General features: G+C 48.9%; 5 non-coding genes across 5 annotated transcripts; 4 read left to right on the forward strand and 1 right to left on the reverse strand.

The window, feature by feature from the left end:
* Positions 1-846: 846 nt before the first annotated feature.
* On the forward strand, positions 847-918 carry TRNAA-CGC (transfer RNA alanine (anticodon CGC)). The gene has a single exon. It is a non-coding gene; the product is annotated as a tRNA-Ala (tRNA).
* Positions 919-1,423: 505 nt separating this feature from the next.
* TRNAA-UGC (transfer RNA alanine (anticodon UGC)) lies at positions 1,424-1,495 on the forward strand. The gene has a single exon. It is a non-coding gene; the product is annotated as a tRNA-Ala (tRNA).
* Positions 1,496-1,981: 486 nt separating this feature from the next.
* On the reverse strand, positions 1,982-2,054 carry TRNAR-CCG (transfer RNA arginine (anticodon CCG)). Its single transcript has one exon. It is a non-coding gene; the product is annotated as a tRNA-Arg (tRNA).
* A 235-nt stretch (positions 2,055-2,289) lies between these two features.
* On the forward strand, positions 2,290-2,361 carry TRNAA-CGC (transfer RNA alanine (anticodon CGC)). Its single transcript has one exon. It is a non-coding gene; the product is annotated as a tRNA-Ala (tRNA).
* Positions 2,362-2,866: 505 nt separating this feature from the next.
* TRNAA-UGC (transfer RNA alanine (anticodon UGC)) lies at positions 2,867-2,938 on the forward strand. The gene has a single exon. It is a non-coding gene; the product is annotated as a tRNA-Ala (tRNA).
* Positions 2,939-14,853: the final 11,915 nt, after the last annotated feature.

The raw sequence follows: 14,853 nt of genomic DNA on the forward strand, positions 1-14,853 counted from the left end.
ATTTTTGCACACAGCGTTGGTGTACGGTGTTTTTTCTGCAATATTTTTGCTGTCTTTTCTTGGATTTTCTGTTTGCACTTAGTCACATATTCACTTTAAGATGTTTTTTGTTCTTTTTTTTGTTTTTTGTTTGTTGCGGTTGCACCCGATTCAAGAGCTGAATGGCTCACAGGGCTATACCTATGAATGAACTTGAACTTGATAAATTAACTTGATTAGAGTTAACATATTTACGGAACTTAGCAAGGTTATTAGACTTGATACCGGATGATGGACTTCTAAATTCGAGCAGTGCGTAGAATAAGCTGATAGAAAAGTGTTGTGACCTGCCGAGTAGTGGTCGAACGGAGGGTGTGAGACGAAAATCAGTCTGGAGTCCTCATGGCAGAAGGATAACTCAACGAGTGGAATTATATCAGGATACTTGGGAAATTTTCTTTATAAATGGAGAGGTAAATTATGCATAGGTAATTGAATGGGAAATCAACTTGTGATTTGAATAAGAAATATGATCGTTGAATTTTTACCAAAACACTAAAGACCGAGATGGGACTCGAACCCACAATCCCCAGCTACGGAAGCTGGTGCCTTATCCATTAGGCCACTGGGCCACATTCATCGAGCCCTGTGTTCTTTGTGATGACCCCTAATGTGGATGAGATGTCACTTTCAAGGTACTCAGAAGTAGACCAGGTAATGCTTGCTTCCAAGTGCCGCTATCTAACAAACGGGAAATGGAAAAGATCTGCGAGATTTCAGAGTAGATTCTTCAACTCCGGCCATGACCCCGATAGCCCCCTTACACAACGAGGTCACGTTACTGGGATCAGACTGAGCCAGTGTGGTGGGGATGTAGCTCAGTGGTAGAGTGCACGCTTCGCATGTGTGAGGCCCCGGGTTCAATCCCCGGCATCTCCATGTCCGCAGCTTTTATTTAATTCATGTTTCCAACAAAGGTTGAATTCTAAAATGAATTGTCTGTGTCCATGCCCCTGTAATAAGTGAGCACGTTAACTTTCGTAAATATTACCCTGGATGAACGAAACCTTAGGATTAATGTGTGTTAATTTACGGAACCTGCTAATTTTGTAACTCACGATGTACACAGTGATCAAATTTTTTATTTAAACATTTGGAGATGAAAACAAGTGCTTAAAAGTATCCAGAACACTTTTATTTCCGAATTAAATACTTCCAATAATAAATAAATTGAGAAAGCATTATAGTATCCATCCTCCACATGTATTTTAGTTATTTCTATCAGTTTAAAAGAAACACATTTTGCTTGGACTCTGTGCAGACTCGATGGGTACAAGTCCCAGGGCCAACAGGAGAGTGAGTGGGGTGACAAGAGAGAGAAAGAAGCTGATGACAAAGTTTCACCCCATACCTAGGTGGAACTGCGCCCAGGTAGAACCGGAATGGGGATGTAGCTCAGTGGTAGAGCGCACGCTTTGCATGTGTGAGGCCCCGGGTTCAATCCCTGGCATTTCCACGCAGTGACATTTTGCCAGTGGCCAATTTTACTCGAAGGATCATGCGTGGCCTGGACAAAACGCCAACTTGTTTTGATTCGTTATGATTGCTGAGCACAGATCCAGAAGCCCAACATGTCATCCGTTCAGCAATGAACAGCACTACAATCAAGGTGTCGTCGATTAGAGTTAACATATTTACGGAACTTAGCAAGGTTATTAGACTTGATACCGGATGATGGACTTCTAAATTCGAGCAGTGCGTGGAATAAGCTGATAGAAAAGTGTTGTGACCTGACGAGTGGTGGTCGAACGGAGTGTGTGAGACGAAAATCAGTCTGGAGTCCTTATGGCAGAAGGATAACTCAACGAGTGGAATTATATCAGGATATTTTGGAAATTTTCTTTATAAGTGGAGAGGTAAATTATGCATAGGTAATTGAATGGGAAATCAACTTGTGATTTGAATAAGAAATATGATCATTGAATTTTTACCAAAACACAAAAGACCCAGATGGGACTCGAACCCACAATCCCCAGCTCCGGAAGCTGGTGCCTTATCCATTAGGCCACTGGGCCACATTCATCGAGCCCTATGTTCTTTGTGATGACCCCTAATTTGGATGAGATGTCACTTTCAAGGTACTCAGAAGTAGCCCAGGTAATGCTTGCTTCCAAGTGCCGCTATCTAACAAACGGGAAATGGAAAAGATCTGCGAGATTTCAGAGTAGATTCTTCAACTCCGGCCATGACCCCGATAGCCCCCTTACACAACGAGGTCACGTTACTGGGATCAGACTGAGCCAGCGTGGTGGGGATGTAGCTCAGTGGTAGAGCGCGCGCTTCGCATGTGTGAGGCCCCGGGTTCAATCCCCGGCATCTCCATGTCTGCAGCTTTTATTTAATTCATGTTTTAAACAAAGGTTGAATTTTAAAATGAATTGTCTGTGTCCATGTCCCTGTAATAAGGGTGCACGTTAACTTTAGTGAATATTACCCTAGATGAACGAAATTTTAGGATTAATGTGTGTTAATATACCGAACTTGCTATTTTTATAACTCACGATGTACACAGTGATCAAATTGTTTATTTAAACATTTGGAGATGAAAACAAGTGCTTAAAAGTATCCAGAACACTTTTATTTCCGAATTAAATACTCCCAATAATAAATAAATTGGGAAAGCATTATAGTATCCATCCTCCACATGTATTTTAGTTATTTCTATCAGTTTAAAAGAAACACATTTTGCTTGGACTCTGTGCAGACTCGATGGGTACAAGTCCCAGGGCCAACAGGAGAGTGAGTGGGGTGACAAGAGAGAGAAAGAAGCTGATGACAAAGTTTCACCCCATACCTAGGTGGAACTGCGCCCAGGTAGAACCGGAATGGGGATGTAGCTCAGTGGTAGAGCGCATGCTTTGCATGTGTGAGGCCCCGGGTTCAATCACCGGCATCTCCACGCAGTGACATTTTTCCAGTGGCCAATTTTACTCGAAGGAACATGCGTGGCCTGGACAAAACGCCAACTTGTTTTGATTCGTTACGATTGCTGAGCAAAGATCCAGAAGCCCAACAGCAATTGTAATAAAAGACTCGGACGCTTCTCTCTGTCCTGTGTCCTTTATTTGGGTTCAATCTCTTTTCCCTCACGGTACTCCCCTATATACTCTCCACTCTGCAGCCCCAGGCTGCTGTCGCTCACGTAGCCCAACTCCCTCCTAGCAGCCCCGCTGCTGTCACGTCGTGCAGACCCCTGCTGCCCGACTCCTCCCTTGCAGACCCGCAGCCTCCTCCTGCCCCGACCTCGCCACTCTCTCCTCACCCTTCGCCCTGCGTGGCCTCTAACTTTCCCACTCCTGCTTCCCCCACTCCCGACTGCTTCCGGTTACCCCCCTTATAGACCCTTACCCTCTCCCCCACGTGACGTAACTCCTCCCCCCATGACGTCACTTCCGGGAGGTCGTTTACACCCGCATTACACCACCCTCCCCCGTAGAGAAAATCCAGCCGACCTCGGCTGAACACAACTCCAATAAGCAATGCGAGCGAACACGACCGAAAACGAAAAAGGACACAGAACACACGATAATATACCGAAAGAACAAGAACACAACACAATAATTAACGAAATGTGAGGGATTTCGAGCGGGTGCGGGTCGCCGGGCCGTCCCGGACGGTCGGTGGCCCTCCCGCCGAGCGGGAACGTGGCAGGGTTTTAAGAGCGACAGGCTGAAGTTCGTCTGTCGCTATTGGAGGCCTGGCAACGTCCCGGTCCCCTATTTTCGAAGGCGCAGCATCAGAGGCGTCCCGCGATCGTGTCCGCGGCGGGGTAGGAAGGGCTGCGGGCCTCAAAGGTTCCGCAGCCGTGGTAGGTGCACCCCGAGCTGGGTCTGCTTTCCCCTGCCGCGTCACGGCCGGCTCATCTGTGAAAGGCACGACAGGCGCTCTAGCAAAGTCAGCAGGCACAGGCAAGGGCGAGTCGGCAGCAACAGACCCCGGCAAGGCAACCTCAGGAGATGACGCATCCGGTCGAGGGGCCACGTATGGTTTCAACCGAGATGTATGGACGAACCAACGCCGAGAACCAAACCGAACACGCGCCGACTGTGGGTTGGGAACCTCGATGAGGCGAACCGGCCCTTGCCATGGCTTATGTAATTTAGGAGAGGTACCTGGCCGCACCTGTGGACAATGGAGCCAGGCCAGGTCCCCCGTTTTCCAAGGGCATTCCCCTTTTGAGCGTCGCGCACACCGCTCGTTCCGAGCCTGGGCTTTGGCCGTAGCCATGCGAGCCTCCACCCGCGCCTCAGTGACTCGGCGAACGGTGTCCTGAATATAATCAGGAAGAGGCTTGACAGGTCCCCTCGCCTCGGTTCCCAACTGTTCATTAATCGGCGGTATGTTTTCACGACCGTACATCAGAAAAAACGGCGAATATCCTGTAGCCGCATGCGGCGTCATCCGGTACGCTGAAAGCACCCCAGGGATATGCAAATCCCAATCCGATTGTTTTTCACTAACCGTATGGCACAACATGGCGGACAGGGTCCGATTAAGCCGTTCCACCATACCATCCGTTTGTGGGTGGTAGGGAGATGTCCGTATTTTTTTTGTACCCAGCGCCGCACACACCTCCCCCAACAATTTCGAGGAAAAATTCCGGCCTTGGTCTGTAAGGAGCCTCTCCGGCGCCCCTTTGTCCATAACATACCCAAAAAGAAAGGCGTCTGTGATAGACGCCGCTGACTGGTCAGGCAAAGGCCAGGCCACCGGCCAGCGGGAGAGGTACTCCACCCCTACCAGCAAATATTTATTTCCCCTAGCGGATGGCGGAAAGGGTCCCAAAATATCTAACGCCACCAACTCATTAACTCGAGACACCTGGATGGATTGTATCGGCGGCACATATGGATGTTTAGGTGGCTTACGGCGGGCACAATCGGGACACGCGCGAACGTGCCCGACGACATCCGTCGTCATGCCGTGCCAATAGTAGTCTCGCTGCAGCGTCAATAGCGTCTTCTGCACCCCCAGATGTAAAAGCGTGTCACAATGCAGAGTCCTAATCAATTCGTACCGCAATGATGCCGGTACAACCAGACGCCAGCGTTCCTGCATCCCTTCCCTCCACATCAGCAAGCCATCACGGAGAGCGGTTTCCGGCACGCCGCCCGCACAGAGTCGCCCACTCCCCTTCACAGGCCGCTTACGTAACGTTACCAAGGAATCATCCAACATCTGTTCCCGAATCCACACAGACCTCGGGAGATGTAGAATGCCATCAGCCGGTCCCCCATCAGCCGACCCCGCATCAGCCGGCCCCGGCTCAAGCGGAGCTTCCGGCACTTCGACTGCCAGCGCGACAGGCGGAGGGGGGTGCTGAATCGGGCCACAACTATGCGTCCCCGACGCACACGCGCAAGGGGATCGCTGCGGCAACCTGGAAAGTGCGTCCGCATTAGCGTGACGCACTCCCTTCCGATGGTGAATTTGGAAGGAAAATTCTTGCAGCGTGTCCAACCATCGCGCCAGCTGGCCGGATGGTTGGTCCATTTTAAGAGCATACTGCAAGGCCGCATGATCTGTGCGAACAATAAACGAATGACCGTACAGATACGGTCGAAATTGGGGGAGAAAAAAAACAATAGCCAAAAGTTCCCTGCGAGTGACACAGTAGCGGGTTTCAGCGGGAGACAAAATCCGGCTACCATACGCGACCACGCGTTCTACACCACCTTTGGACTGAGATAACACCGCCCCAATACCCGTGTCACTCGCGTCCGTATCCAGAATGAAGGGATGCGCAAAATCCGGATAATCCAACGTCGGTGCCGTAGCCAATAGATCGTGTAGGCCTCGAAACGCCGCCTCCTCTGGCGGTCCCCAAGCAAATTTGTGTCCTTTACCCGTCAGGAGATGCAAAGGCCTCGCGATCGTAGCAAAATTTGGAACAAACCTCCGATAATATGAGGCGAACCCCAAAAACCGACGCACATCCCCCACCGTGGCAGGGGTTGGCCAGTCACGGACGCACGCAGTTTTGTCCGGATCTGTGGCCACCCCGTCCGCACTGACGATGTGCTCCAAATAACGCACGGAGTGTTGCAGCAGGTGACATTTCTTGGGCTTAAATTTCAAATTAGCAGAACGCATCCTGGTGAACACGGCCTCCAACCGCGATAAATGCTCGTCAAATGTGCGGCTGAAAACGATAATATCGTCCAAATATATAAGACATGTCTCCCACTGCAACCCCGTTAATACCAACTCCATCAACCTCTGAAAAGTGGCAGGGGCCGCATTCAGCCCCATCGGAAGACAGTTAAATTGAAATAACCCCTGCGGCGTACGGAAAGCAGTCTTTTCTCGCGAGGACTCGTCGAGGGGAAGCTGCCAGAAGCCCGAAGAGAGATCTAGCGTTGAAAAGAACTTCGCCCCCGACAAGGCATCGAGAGAGTCGTCCATACGCGGCAGGGGATACGCATCTGCCACCGACACCTTATTTAATTTATGAAAGTCTACACAAAATCGCAATTTGCCATCTTTTTTCTTGACCAAAACAACAGGTGCGCCCCATGGGCTGTTAGACGGAGATATTATGTCCGCAGCCAACATGTCATCCACTGCCCCTCGAACATGCTCTCGCTCAGCCGGACTCATCCGATGCGAGTTCAACCGAATAGGGGCAGCGTCCCCTGTGTCAATATGATGGTAAAGCAACGAGGTGCGTCCTAAGTCCAAATCATCGGAACTAAACACATCAGAATAGCTCGATAACAATTTACGAATCGCACAACGTTGTTCCCCGGAAAGAGCTGAATTCTCCCCACACAATTCAGCAATCCAGCGGTCATCTACAGCTCCGGGGCCCGAAACACCTCCAACGACCCCCCGGCCGGACAGATCATCATGAGCTGTAAACGCAGTAGTGGCATGTGCCACAACGGTACCCGCCGGCACACACACGCTTTCGGCACTCGCGTTAAGCACCTGCAAAAACGGCTGCTGGTCTGGCCTAACAATAGTTTGTGCCCCAACCAGCGCCGATCCACCCGTGATGGTGGCAGACGGTGACAACAAAACCCCAATCGCTCCTTGACGACCAGGTACAGGCTTCCGATAACGCAAAGGAATGAGAATCTGTGAGCCAGGTGGAATATCAACAGACACTTCGGACAATGCCTGCACCTGGGCGACAGGAGCAGGTCGCCCCCAGGGCGACGGAAAAAAGGCAATTTTACGGCCTTCCGGTAATTGAATGCAGTTCTCATTAATTCTAATTAGAATGGGCATTTTGGCCAGAAAATCGGTCCCTAATAAACAAGGAACCGCAAGAGACATCGAAATTAACACAATTCCCGAGGCCGACACTCCCCCGATAGCAATTGTAGCGTACACCTGGCCCACAATGCCCATGCTACCCCCGTTCGCGGCGACGCAGGAAGCGTAAGCCGGACTCACGGCCTCTGGTGGGATGTTCAAGAGATGGAATATTACATCCGAAATAATGGTCGCGGACGCTCCGGAATCTACCAAAATCCGTACGTCCACCCCTTGTATCGACCCAGGTATGGTGGACGAACCGGTAGCGGCCGCGACGATCCGCCGAGCCAACTTACGCCACTGCGTTACGGAACGACAAGGCACAGTCAATGGTCTCCCATTATTCAAAACACCCGGATCGCATGACAACGGTGATGAGTGAGGTGTCAAGCCTTGCCGGGTGTCTGGTGCGCACCGACTTGCCTGTGCTGGCGAATCCTTCCTTGGAGCGGCCGCTGTCGAGGCCTCCTGCTGGGGCGGACCCGGGACACGGGCCCAGCAGTCCCTGGCATAATGGCCCTTACGCCCGCAGCGGAAGCAGTCGATGTTGTTGCGCCTTGCTGCGGGCGCCCCGTCCCGACGCGGCCGTGTCGGCGGCGCAGCCCGCGGCTCCGGCCACGGAGCAGCGGCAGCCGACAGCTCCTGCGGGCTCCTGTCGTCCGGCACATAAACAGCTTTCTTGGGGTCCCAACCCACGGCTCCCCCTTCGACGATGGGCCCACCCGTCCACGCCGTAACTTTCTTCCACCGGCGCAGGTTGAACTGGGCGTCCAGACACTTAGCCGCAGCCCGGGATGTGAGCTTCTCGTGACCGCACACCGGCATGGGAATGCCGAGATCCCGGGACAACTCCAACATCCTACCCAGGATGAGAGGTTCCAACAGGTCAGTGTTGTATCCTAACCCTTCTTCCAAACTTGATATTTTTATATATTATCTTTTTACTTGATATATAATGAATGAAAACACCCCAAAGCGCAGCAAACTGCAAAACACCAGGTGTTGTTAAGTGATGAACTGGAGGAGGGCTGGGATGACAGAATTTGCAACCTTGCCTCAAGGATAGATAAATCCAGGGTGAGTGGTCAAACGAAGTGGGTCAGCTCAAGGTTGTGTATACAGGGGAGGGAGCTGATTAACAACCTGCGCGTCTGAACGTGAGGGGGCCTTTGACCTGAAATTAAGAATAACACTCCCAGAGCAGAAGGTTGGATGACCACAGTGAGACGAGAATAAGGGTGTTGTACCTTTCTCAAGGCTGCAGGCTCAGCTGAACGGCGAGGCTGCGGGGGTCACCAAAAGTTCGTGTTCGCCTAGTTAAGTCGAAAAGCTCAATTATTCTGTATTGCTATTAAAGTAACGTTAAAGTCAGAATTTAACAACAGGGTAGGCTAAAGTTATTGATATTCACACCCACTCCAATTAAACCAGGCCACAAGTTACGCCTACTGAACCATCACCATCATTAAGTCAATATGAAATGTTATTTCCATACCTTAATATACAACTCGACCCAAAGCATATGACAATCAGAACCTTCCTAAGTCAAAATTGAATCGCACCCAGACAGGAGCGAATAGTCGATATAAGGTTGAAGAGGGTATGAACAATAAGAGCGCGGCGAACTGCAAACGTAAGCAAAAGCCGGGAACGACACCAACCCAGCGACACCAGCCAGCAACAGCGAGTCGGGCTTCGACAGGCCATAAAAGTAGGAATAATAACTCCCGGGGTCAGGGGACATCAGAAGAAGCAAGCAGACAAAAACCAGAACTGACTCCAAGGTTCAACCGCCCTCACCTACAAGGAGTGACGGAAATTAATGAGGCCTTGAGTTAACGGCGTCAGCTGGACAGCAACAACAAAGGCGAGCAGAGACAGAGTGAGGCAAAGACTGCGAGGCTATGAAATGCAACTTCATGTCAGTAAAGCCGACCAACAAGTTAAGTTAAAGACATCACAATACATAATATCGTACATAACATCAATGTTAACGCTATTCACCGTCAACTATATTCCGCTTATATAACCATGCAGACACCAAGGAATACGAATTCCTAGGATCAAGAAACTTACCCCTTAACCTAAGGTATCGGAAATAAATTAATAATAATAAGCCTATGCATGAAAGACAAAAGTAAAACTTATGAAAAGCCAGGATAGCGGGATAAATCACCACCAGGTCGAAATAAAATACATAATAAAAGAGCGATGTTAAACCCAGGGTCGGAGAGAAAGGGAGATCCCGGCCGTCTTTGTATCCCCGCAGCGCGGGATGGGAGTGTGTATGTGCTCGGGGAGGCACCTCCACTTGGGTCAAGCACCACGATGGGAAACGACACACCTTAGGCTACATACAGAATCATAACTGGGAAATGGTAAGGGACAAATGTTAATTTAAAACTTTTTAACCATGTCTGTGTGCGTCTGTGAGGGTCGGAGGGAGTGTGCCCCTCCCTCCAGGTCGTGCAACACGGACAGAGACGCCTGTGAGACGATTTGTAACGTCTGTGTTTTGGTTCATGAAGAAGGCCAGACAAGAGATAATATTGCACCCAGACAGAGAGACGATTTCGAGGCAATTTGTAACATCTGATTGTTTGCTCATGGATTTTATGGAGGGAGTATGACAACGGAAAATACCGTGGGTGATGCACACAAGGACACACGGACGTACGGACACACACATGAACACACCTACACACGGACAGATCCTGACACAGTAAATCAAAAGAAACCCCGCCTTGTGGGCAGGGTCCAAAGGGATTTTTCGGCATAAAAGAAAGGACTCTGAGCATTGGAAACCAGTTCGACCAGGAGAGTCAACTCATCACGAGTTCGACCAGCGGGTCAGCTCCGGAGCGAGCTCGACCGGGAGGGTCGGCTCGACTCATCTTCAGCTCGACCGAGCGGGTCGACTCAGGAGCGAGCTCGACCGAACGGGTCGGCTCGACTCTTCAGCTTCTGGGACTCAGCCGAGTTCAGCCGGCTCTCGGGGCTCGACTCAAGCGGCTCCCCATCTCCTCTGCAGGCGGGCAAGACCCGCTTGACAGCTCAACTCGGCCGCGTGGGCCAACCTCTGCCGAGTCGAAGGTCTCTGCTGGCCGCCAGCGTCGCGGTTTGGCGACGAGGTGACGACCAACACTGCACGCCAGGAGCGAGCTGTGGGCGCCACCTACCGACCGAGCATCCAAACCAAATTCCCCACGGCGACAGAGGAGCGACTAATACGTATGACGCGCACCGCCCCCTCACCACACGACCACCAGGCGTCTGTTTGACATAAAGAACCGACTCCGAACACTGACTATTGAAGACAACTCTTACCACTCAAACCCACTCGAACCCATAAGCCGTCCGTGGCTGTGAAGAAACACTCGAGACCGAGTGATGGTCATCCGTCGTTTATAAGAGTATTCGTAATTTTATCTTTAATATTTAGTGGGCTGTACTCTTAATCACATAAATTCCCAACAGATCCATCAATACGAATTGATTCTTGGCACCTCCTTCCGCCGAGCAACGCTCACGTGGGGAGTGGTGGCCCACCAGATCCTTAACAGGTGATCTGGTCCCCAATTAGTAAACTCTGTATAAGATAACGATCTTCGGAAAAGGAGCCGTCGCAGGCCTTTACTCCGAGCCATTCTGTTGTCAGATAACCTGCCGATGTATCTGTTGAGATTGGTGCCTTTAAGAATAATAACTGTTTTGATTGTGTTTTTTTTTTATCGCCGTATAATCTTTCAAGTATCTTTCATGCATTAACGTTAAGGTTTTCTTAGCATAGTATTTGCATGTTTTAACGACTCTCTCTCTCACTAACAACCATCGCGTTATGCGGGATCTATGTGCCGTTGTCAAAGTGAAATCAGACAATCGTTGGTGATACTGTATTGATGCCGTATTGACGTTCCGAGATTGAGAGTTCGCATACTATATCATAGTTGAGGTTGAATTAGTAATAAATTGATTAATACAGAAGTGGTTGTGTGATTCTTTCCTGAAATTTATGCATAAGATCTGCTTCTGCGTTGAGATCTGAACTTGGTGACCTTAATAAACACACTAACACGTACTCAGTAAATGTTAAAGCGATAACGGGGTGAACCGGGGACCTAAAAAAATTAAGCGAGAATGAGACGAACCTAGACAACGATGCCGAGTTAATCTAAGTTAATCTTGCATACTTACACCACACCTGCATAACTGCATACGATTAATTGCCGTATTCCGATCGATAACCCACCCTCGTCACCGAGGCGGGGTCTGGTTATCATAACGACTTGCATTATCATAATTACACCACTCGCAAAATTACTACGATTACCTCTCGAATTGGCATAATTAAATGTGCATAATTACCTCAATTAACATATTTCCGGATAATTACACATTTGGCCAAATTTCATTTGATTATTATTATTTTCACTGAATATTCATAACCCACATATACAACATAATAATTTCACCCACGCACGCATACAACATATCAAAATTTTCATACCCAACATATACAACATAATGGGGGCTCTTGTCCGGGATCTCTCGCAGACAGTTTATGCATGAATTCAGGAACGAATCACTGTTGTGTTAATCAAAGTGTTGTGAACTAACGTTGCCTTGTGATTATAAACGGGGGTATACACGCGCTCTGAAGGGAAATACCAGAGTAGCAGAGTATAACAAAGACAGCTGGGCTGAGATTATTTGCTCGAGTTGAACTGACGCATCCTGTGATACAATTGTTTATAAGTACTCTGAAAAGGAATCTCAAAGTAACTCCTGCCACTTGAGATGATAGGATTAAGAATAATTTTTGAATGGGTGACGGGGTACGGGGAGCTCGTATTAAAACGTACCGACCAATCTGTTACAAAGCAGTACAGTCAGAGAGACATATGGGAAGGGAGCTGTATCGATAACACGAACACACCTCGGGGGAAACTAATTGACTGGATAAAATGTAACAAAGGCGAACACGATGCAAAAGCTGCAGAGAAGGCAGGACAGGACTCATTCCTCCTCACACAGGCATACAGTCAGGGATGGTGGAATAAAGGAAAATTTGGAAAGGAAACAGGAGAGAAATCGTCTCTAATAAACGAGGGAAAATGTCCTCACACCATCGTAAGGGAGGAGAAATCAGGGCTCGCGACACCAGCGGAACTCACAGACGTGGATCCACAGAATAAATATGGAAGTAACATTAAATCACACTCATTCGAGAGAAGGGATGGAGAGATACATATGCAAACAAAAACATGTGAGATTGACAACTTCACAGGTAGAGGGAAGCAAAATGTTAAAGTAAAGTCGACTGGACAGGCTCCACTAAGGGCAGAGGCAAAAACTGAAGGGAAATGGCAACACAAGCGACACGGCACTGGGCGCGCACACAGAAAATGCACACCGCTTAATCACGCCCGACGCAGAACAGATAAAAGTGACAGATTGCCTGATGATAACTTGTTTGATGATGACGCTGACGGCGATCAACTTTCGGAATACTTATTCAACAGTAAAACCCTTAAATTGATGGACAAGGCTCTAGTCAGAATCCCCGATTTTGACCCCCACAATAAGACTATGGATATCCACACACATATCGCGACAGTGGAAGAGGAGGCAATGATTAGAGGGTTGATGAGACGGGATGAAAAAGCGAGTTTGTTGAAACGAAGCTTAAATAAAGATTCTATCCCATGGGTAAAGTCACTACCACACAAGGTTAGAAATGATTTTAAACAACTGAGCCTGGCAGTGATTCGGAAGTTTGGAGAATATTCGACACTCACTGAGGGGTTTTATGCTGTAAAATCGATGACCCAGGGCATGGACCAAGATCCACGTGACTACCTCGTACAATTTAAAAGAGCGTATTACGCAGGCGATGTGAATCAATACCACGAAGGAGATAAAATGTTCAAAATTATGTTTTTTGAATCCTTGAGCCCAGAGATTACAGAAAGGGTGAGAATGGTTTTGAATCCAGAAACCGCATCCTTACGCCGCATAGAGAGCAAGGCGTACATGGCGTGGTTATACAGAGCTAAGAATCATAATTCGGATCCAGAACACAGGGAGAGGGATAAGGAACCCAGCCTCTCAGAGAGGAATAAAAATCACCGAGCAGTCCCACAATGCAGGACGGAGCAAACACGCACGCACACATGGCAAAATAACCCAGAGAGAGGTTGGCACGAGAATGTGAGCGGCACAAAGCCGAACATTCAGGAGAATCGTAGGGGGGAGAGGTTCAGAGCAGAACCATATCAACACCCCATGCCACGACACACACGAGGCCAAAGTTGCACACTAAGATGGCGAGATAACCATCCAGCGGGAAGGTACACAGACTGCGGAGGTATGGATGCGAATATGCAGGAGAATCGTAGGAGGGAGAGGTTCAGAGCAGAACCATACCAACGCCCCATCCCACGACACACGCAAGGTTCAAATTACGCACAGAGATGGCAAGATAACCACCTAGCGGGAAGGTGTTACACAGACCGCGGAGGTATGGATGCGAACATTCAGAGTAATCGCAGGATGGGAGGTCAAACACAATCGATCCAATTCCGACCAATTCCTCCACCGGCTATACCAGGAGGGAATAGAGGAATAACACAGAATGCGGTCCAAAGACATGATAAACAACCCACAGTGAGCGTGAGCGAGCGGCCAACACGCGCCCCACTCGCCGAGATTTTAAACCCGAAACTCAATGAGAAATACGGGCAGGCTGCAAGTGACAGGGCGGGCAGAAACGTGGACAGTACTCCCGTAAATGACGCGCGGATCGAATACAAGGACAAGGTTGCATTGAAGCGTGATCGGACAGTACAAAAACCGACAGCAGGGACACGCCCTGAGGAGCGCAGGCATGAGCCTTTGAATGGAAAATATCCAAGGGAAACCAAAATTTATGTGGATCGGAGTGCTAAAATGGAGACGAATGTCCATGACGTATCGGGAATGGTGTTGGAATCCAACACACTCGTAAAAACAAAGAGGGCAACATTACGAGGGACAGAATTAAACCGACACACTGACTCGGCAAATGTGCATGTAATCGCAGAGAGAGCGAATGCCAGTGATGACGGAATACCGAAGTTGGTTGTGTGCGCGAATTCTGATTATGTGCAGCACAATTTTACACCACACACTCCCACGACGCGAGAGAGTGAGAGGGGAAATTACAAAAACGAACCGGAAAACCGTGATAGAATGATCAAAGTGATAAGTGGTAAACCAGACACTCGGAACTTGGTAAAAAGATTGCAAGGATGTAACAGGAGGGAATTAACGCAAAAATGCGTTCGAAACCGCTACCTAGCGTTTCCCAGGATTTAACAAAAACAAAAAAAATTAATATCCGTCGGAGTTATGAGGGATGAGAACCATGTAACTGGTGATATCGATGTTAAAGTTGATTTCTTTTGCTTATTTCAAATGTAACCTTGTTAAGATTGTGATACATGCGCGCGCTTTGGAAGGAATGCGTTATGGATTAGTACCGATGTTTAACGTTGTGTTTTATTTCTTTTG

This window comes from Lampetra fluviatilis, chromosome 42 (genome assembly GCF_964198595.1).
Source record: "Lampetra fluviatilis chromosome 42, kcLamFluv1.1, whole genome shotgun sequence".
NCBI classification, from domain to species: Eukaryota; Metazoa; Chordata; class Hyperoartia; order Petromyzontiformes; family Petromyzontidae; genus Lampetra; species Lampetra fluviatilis.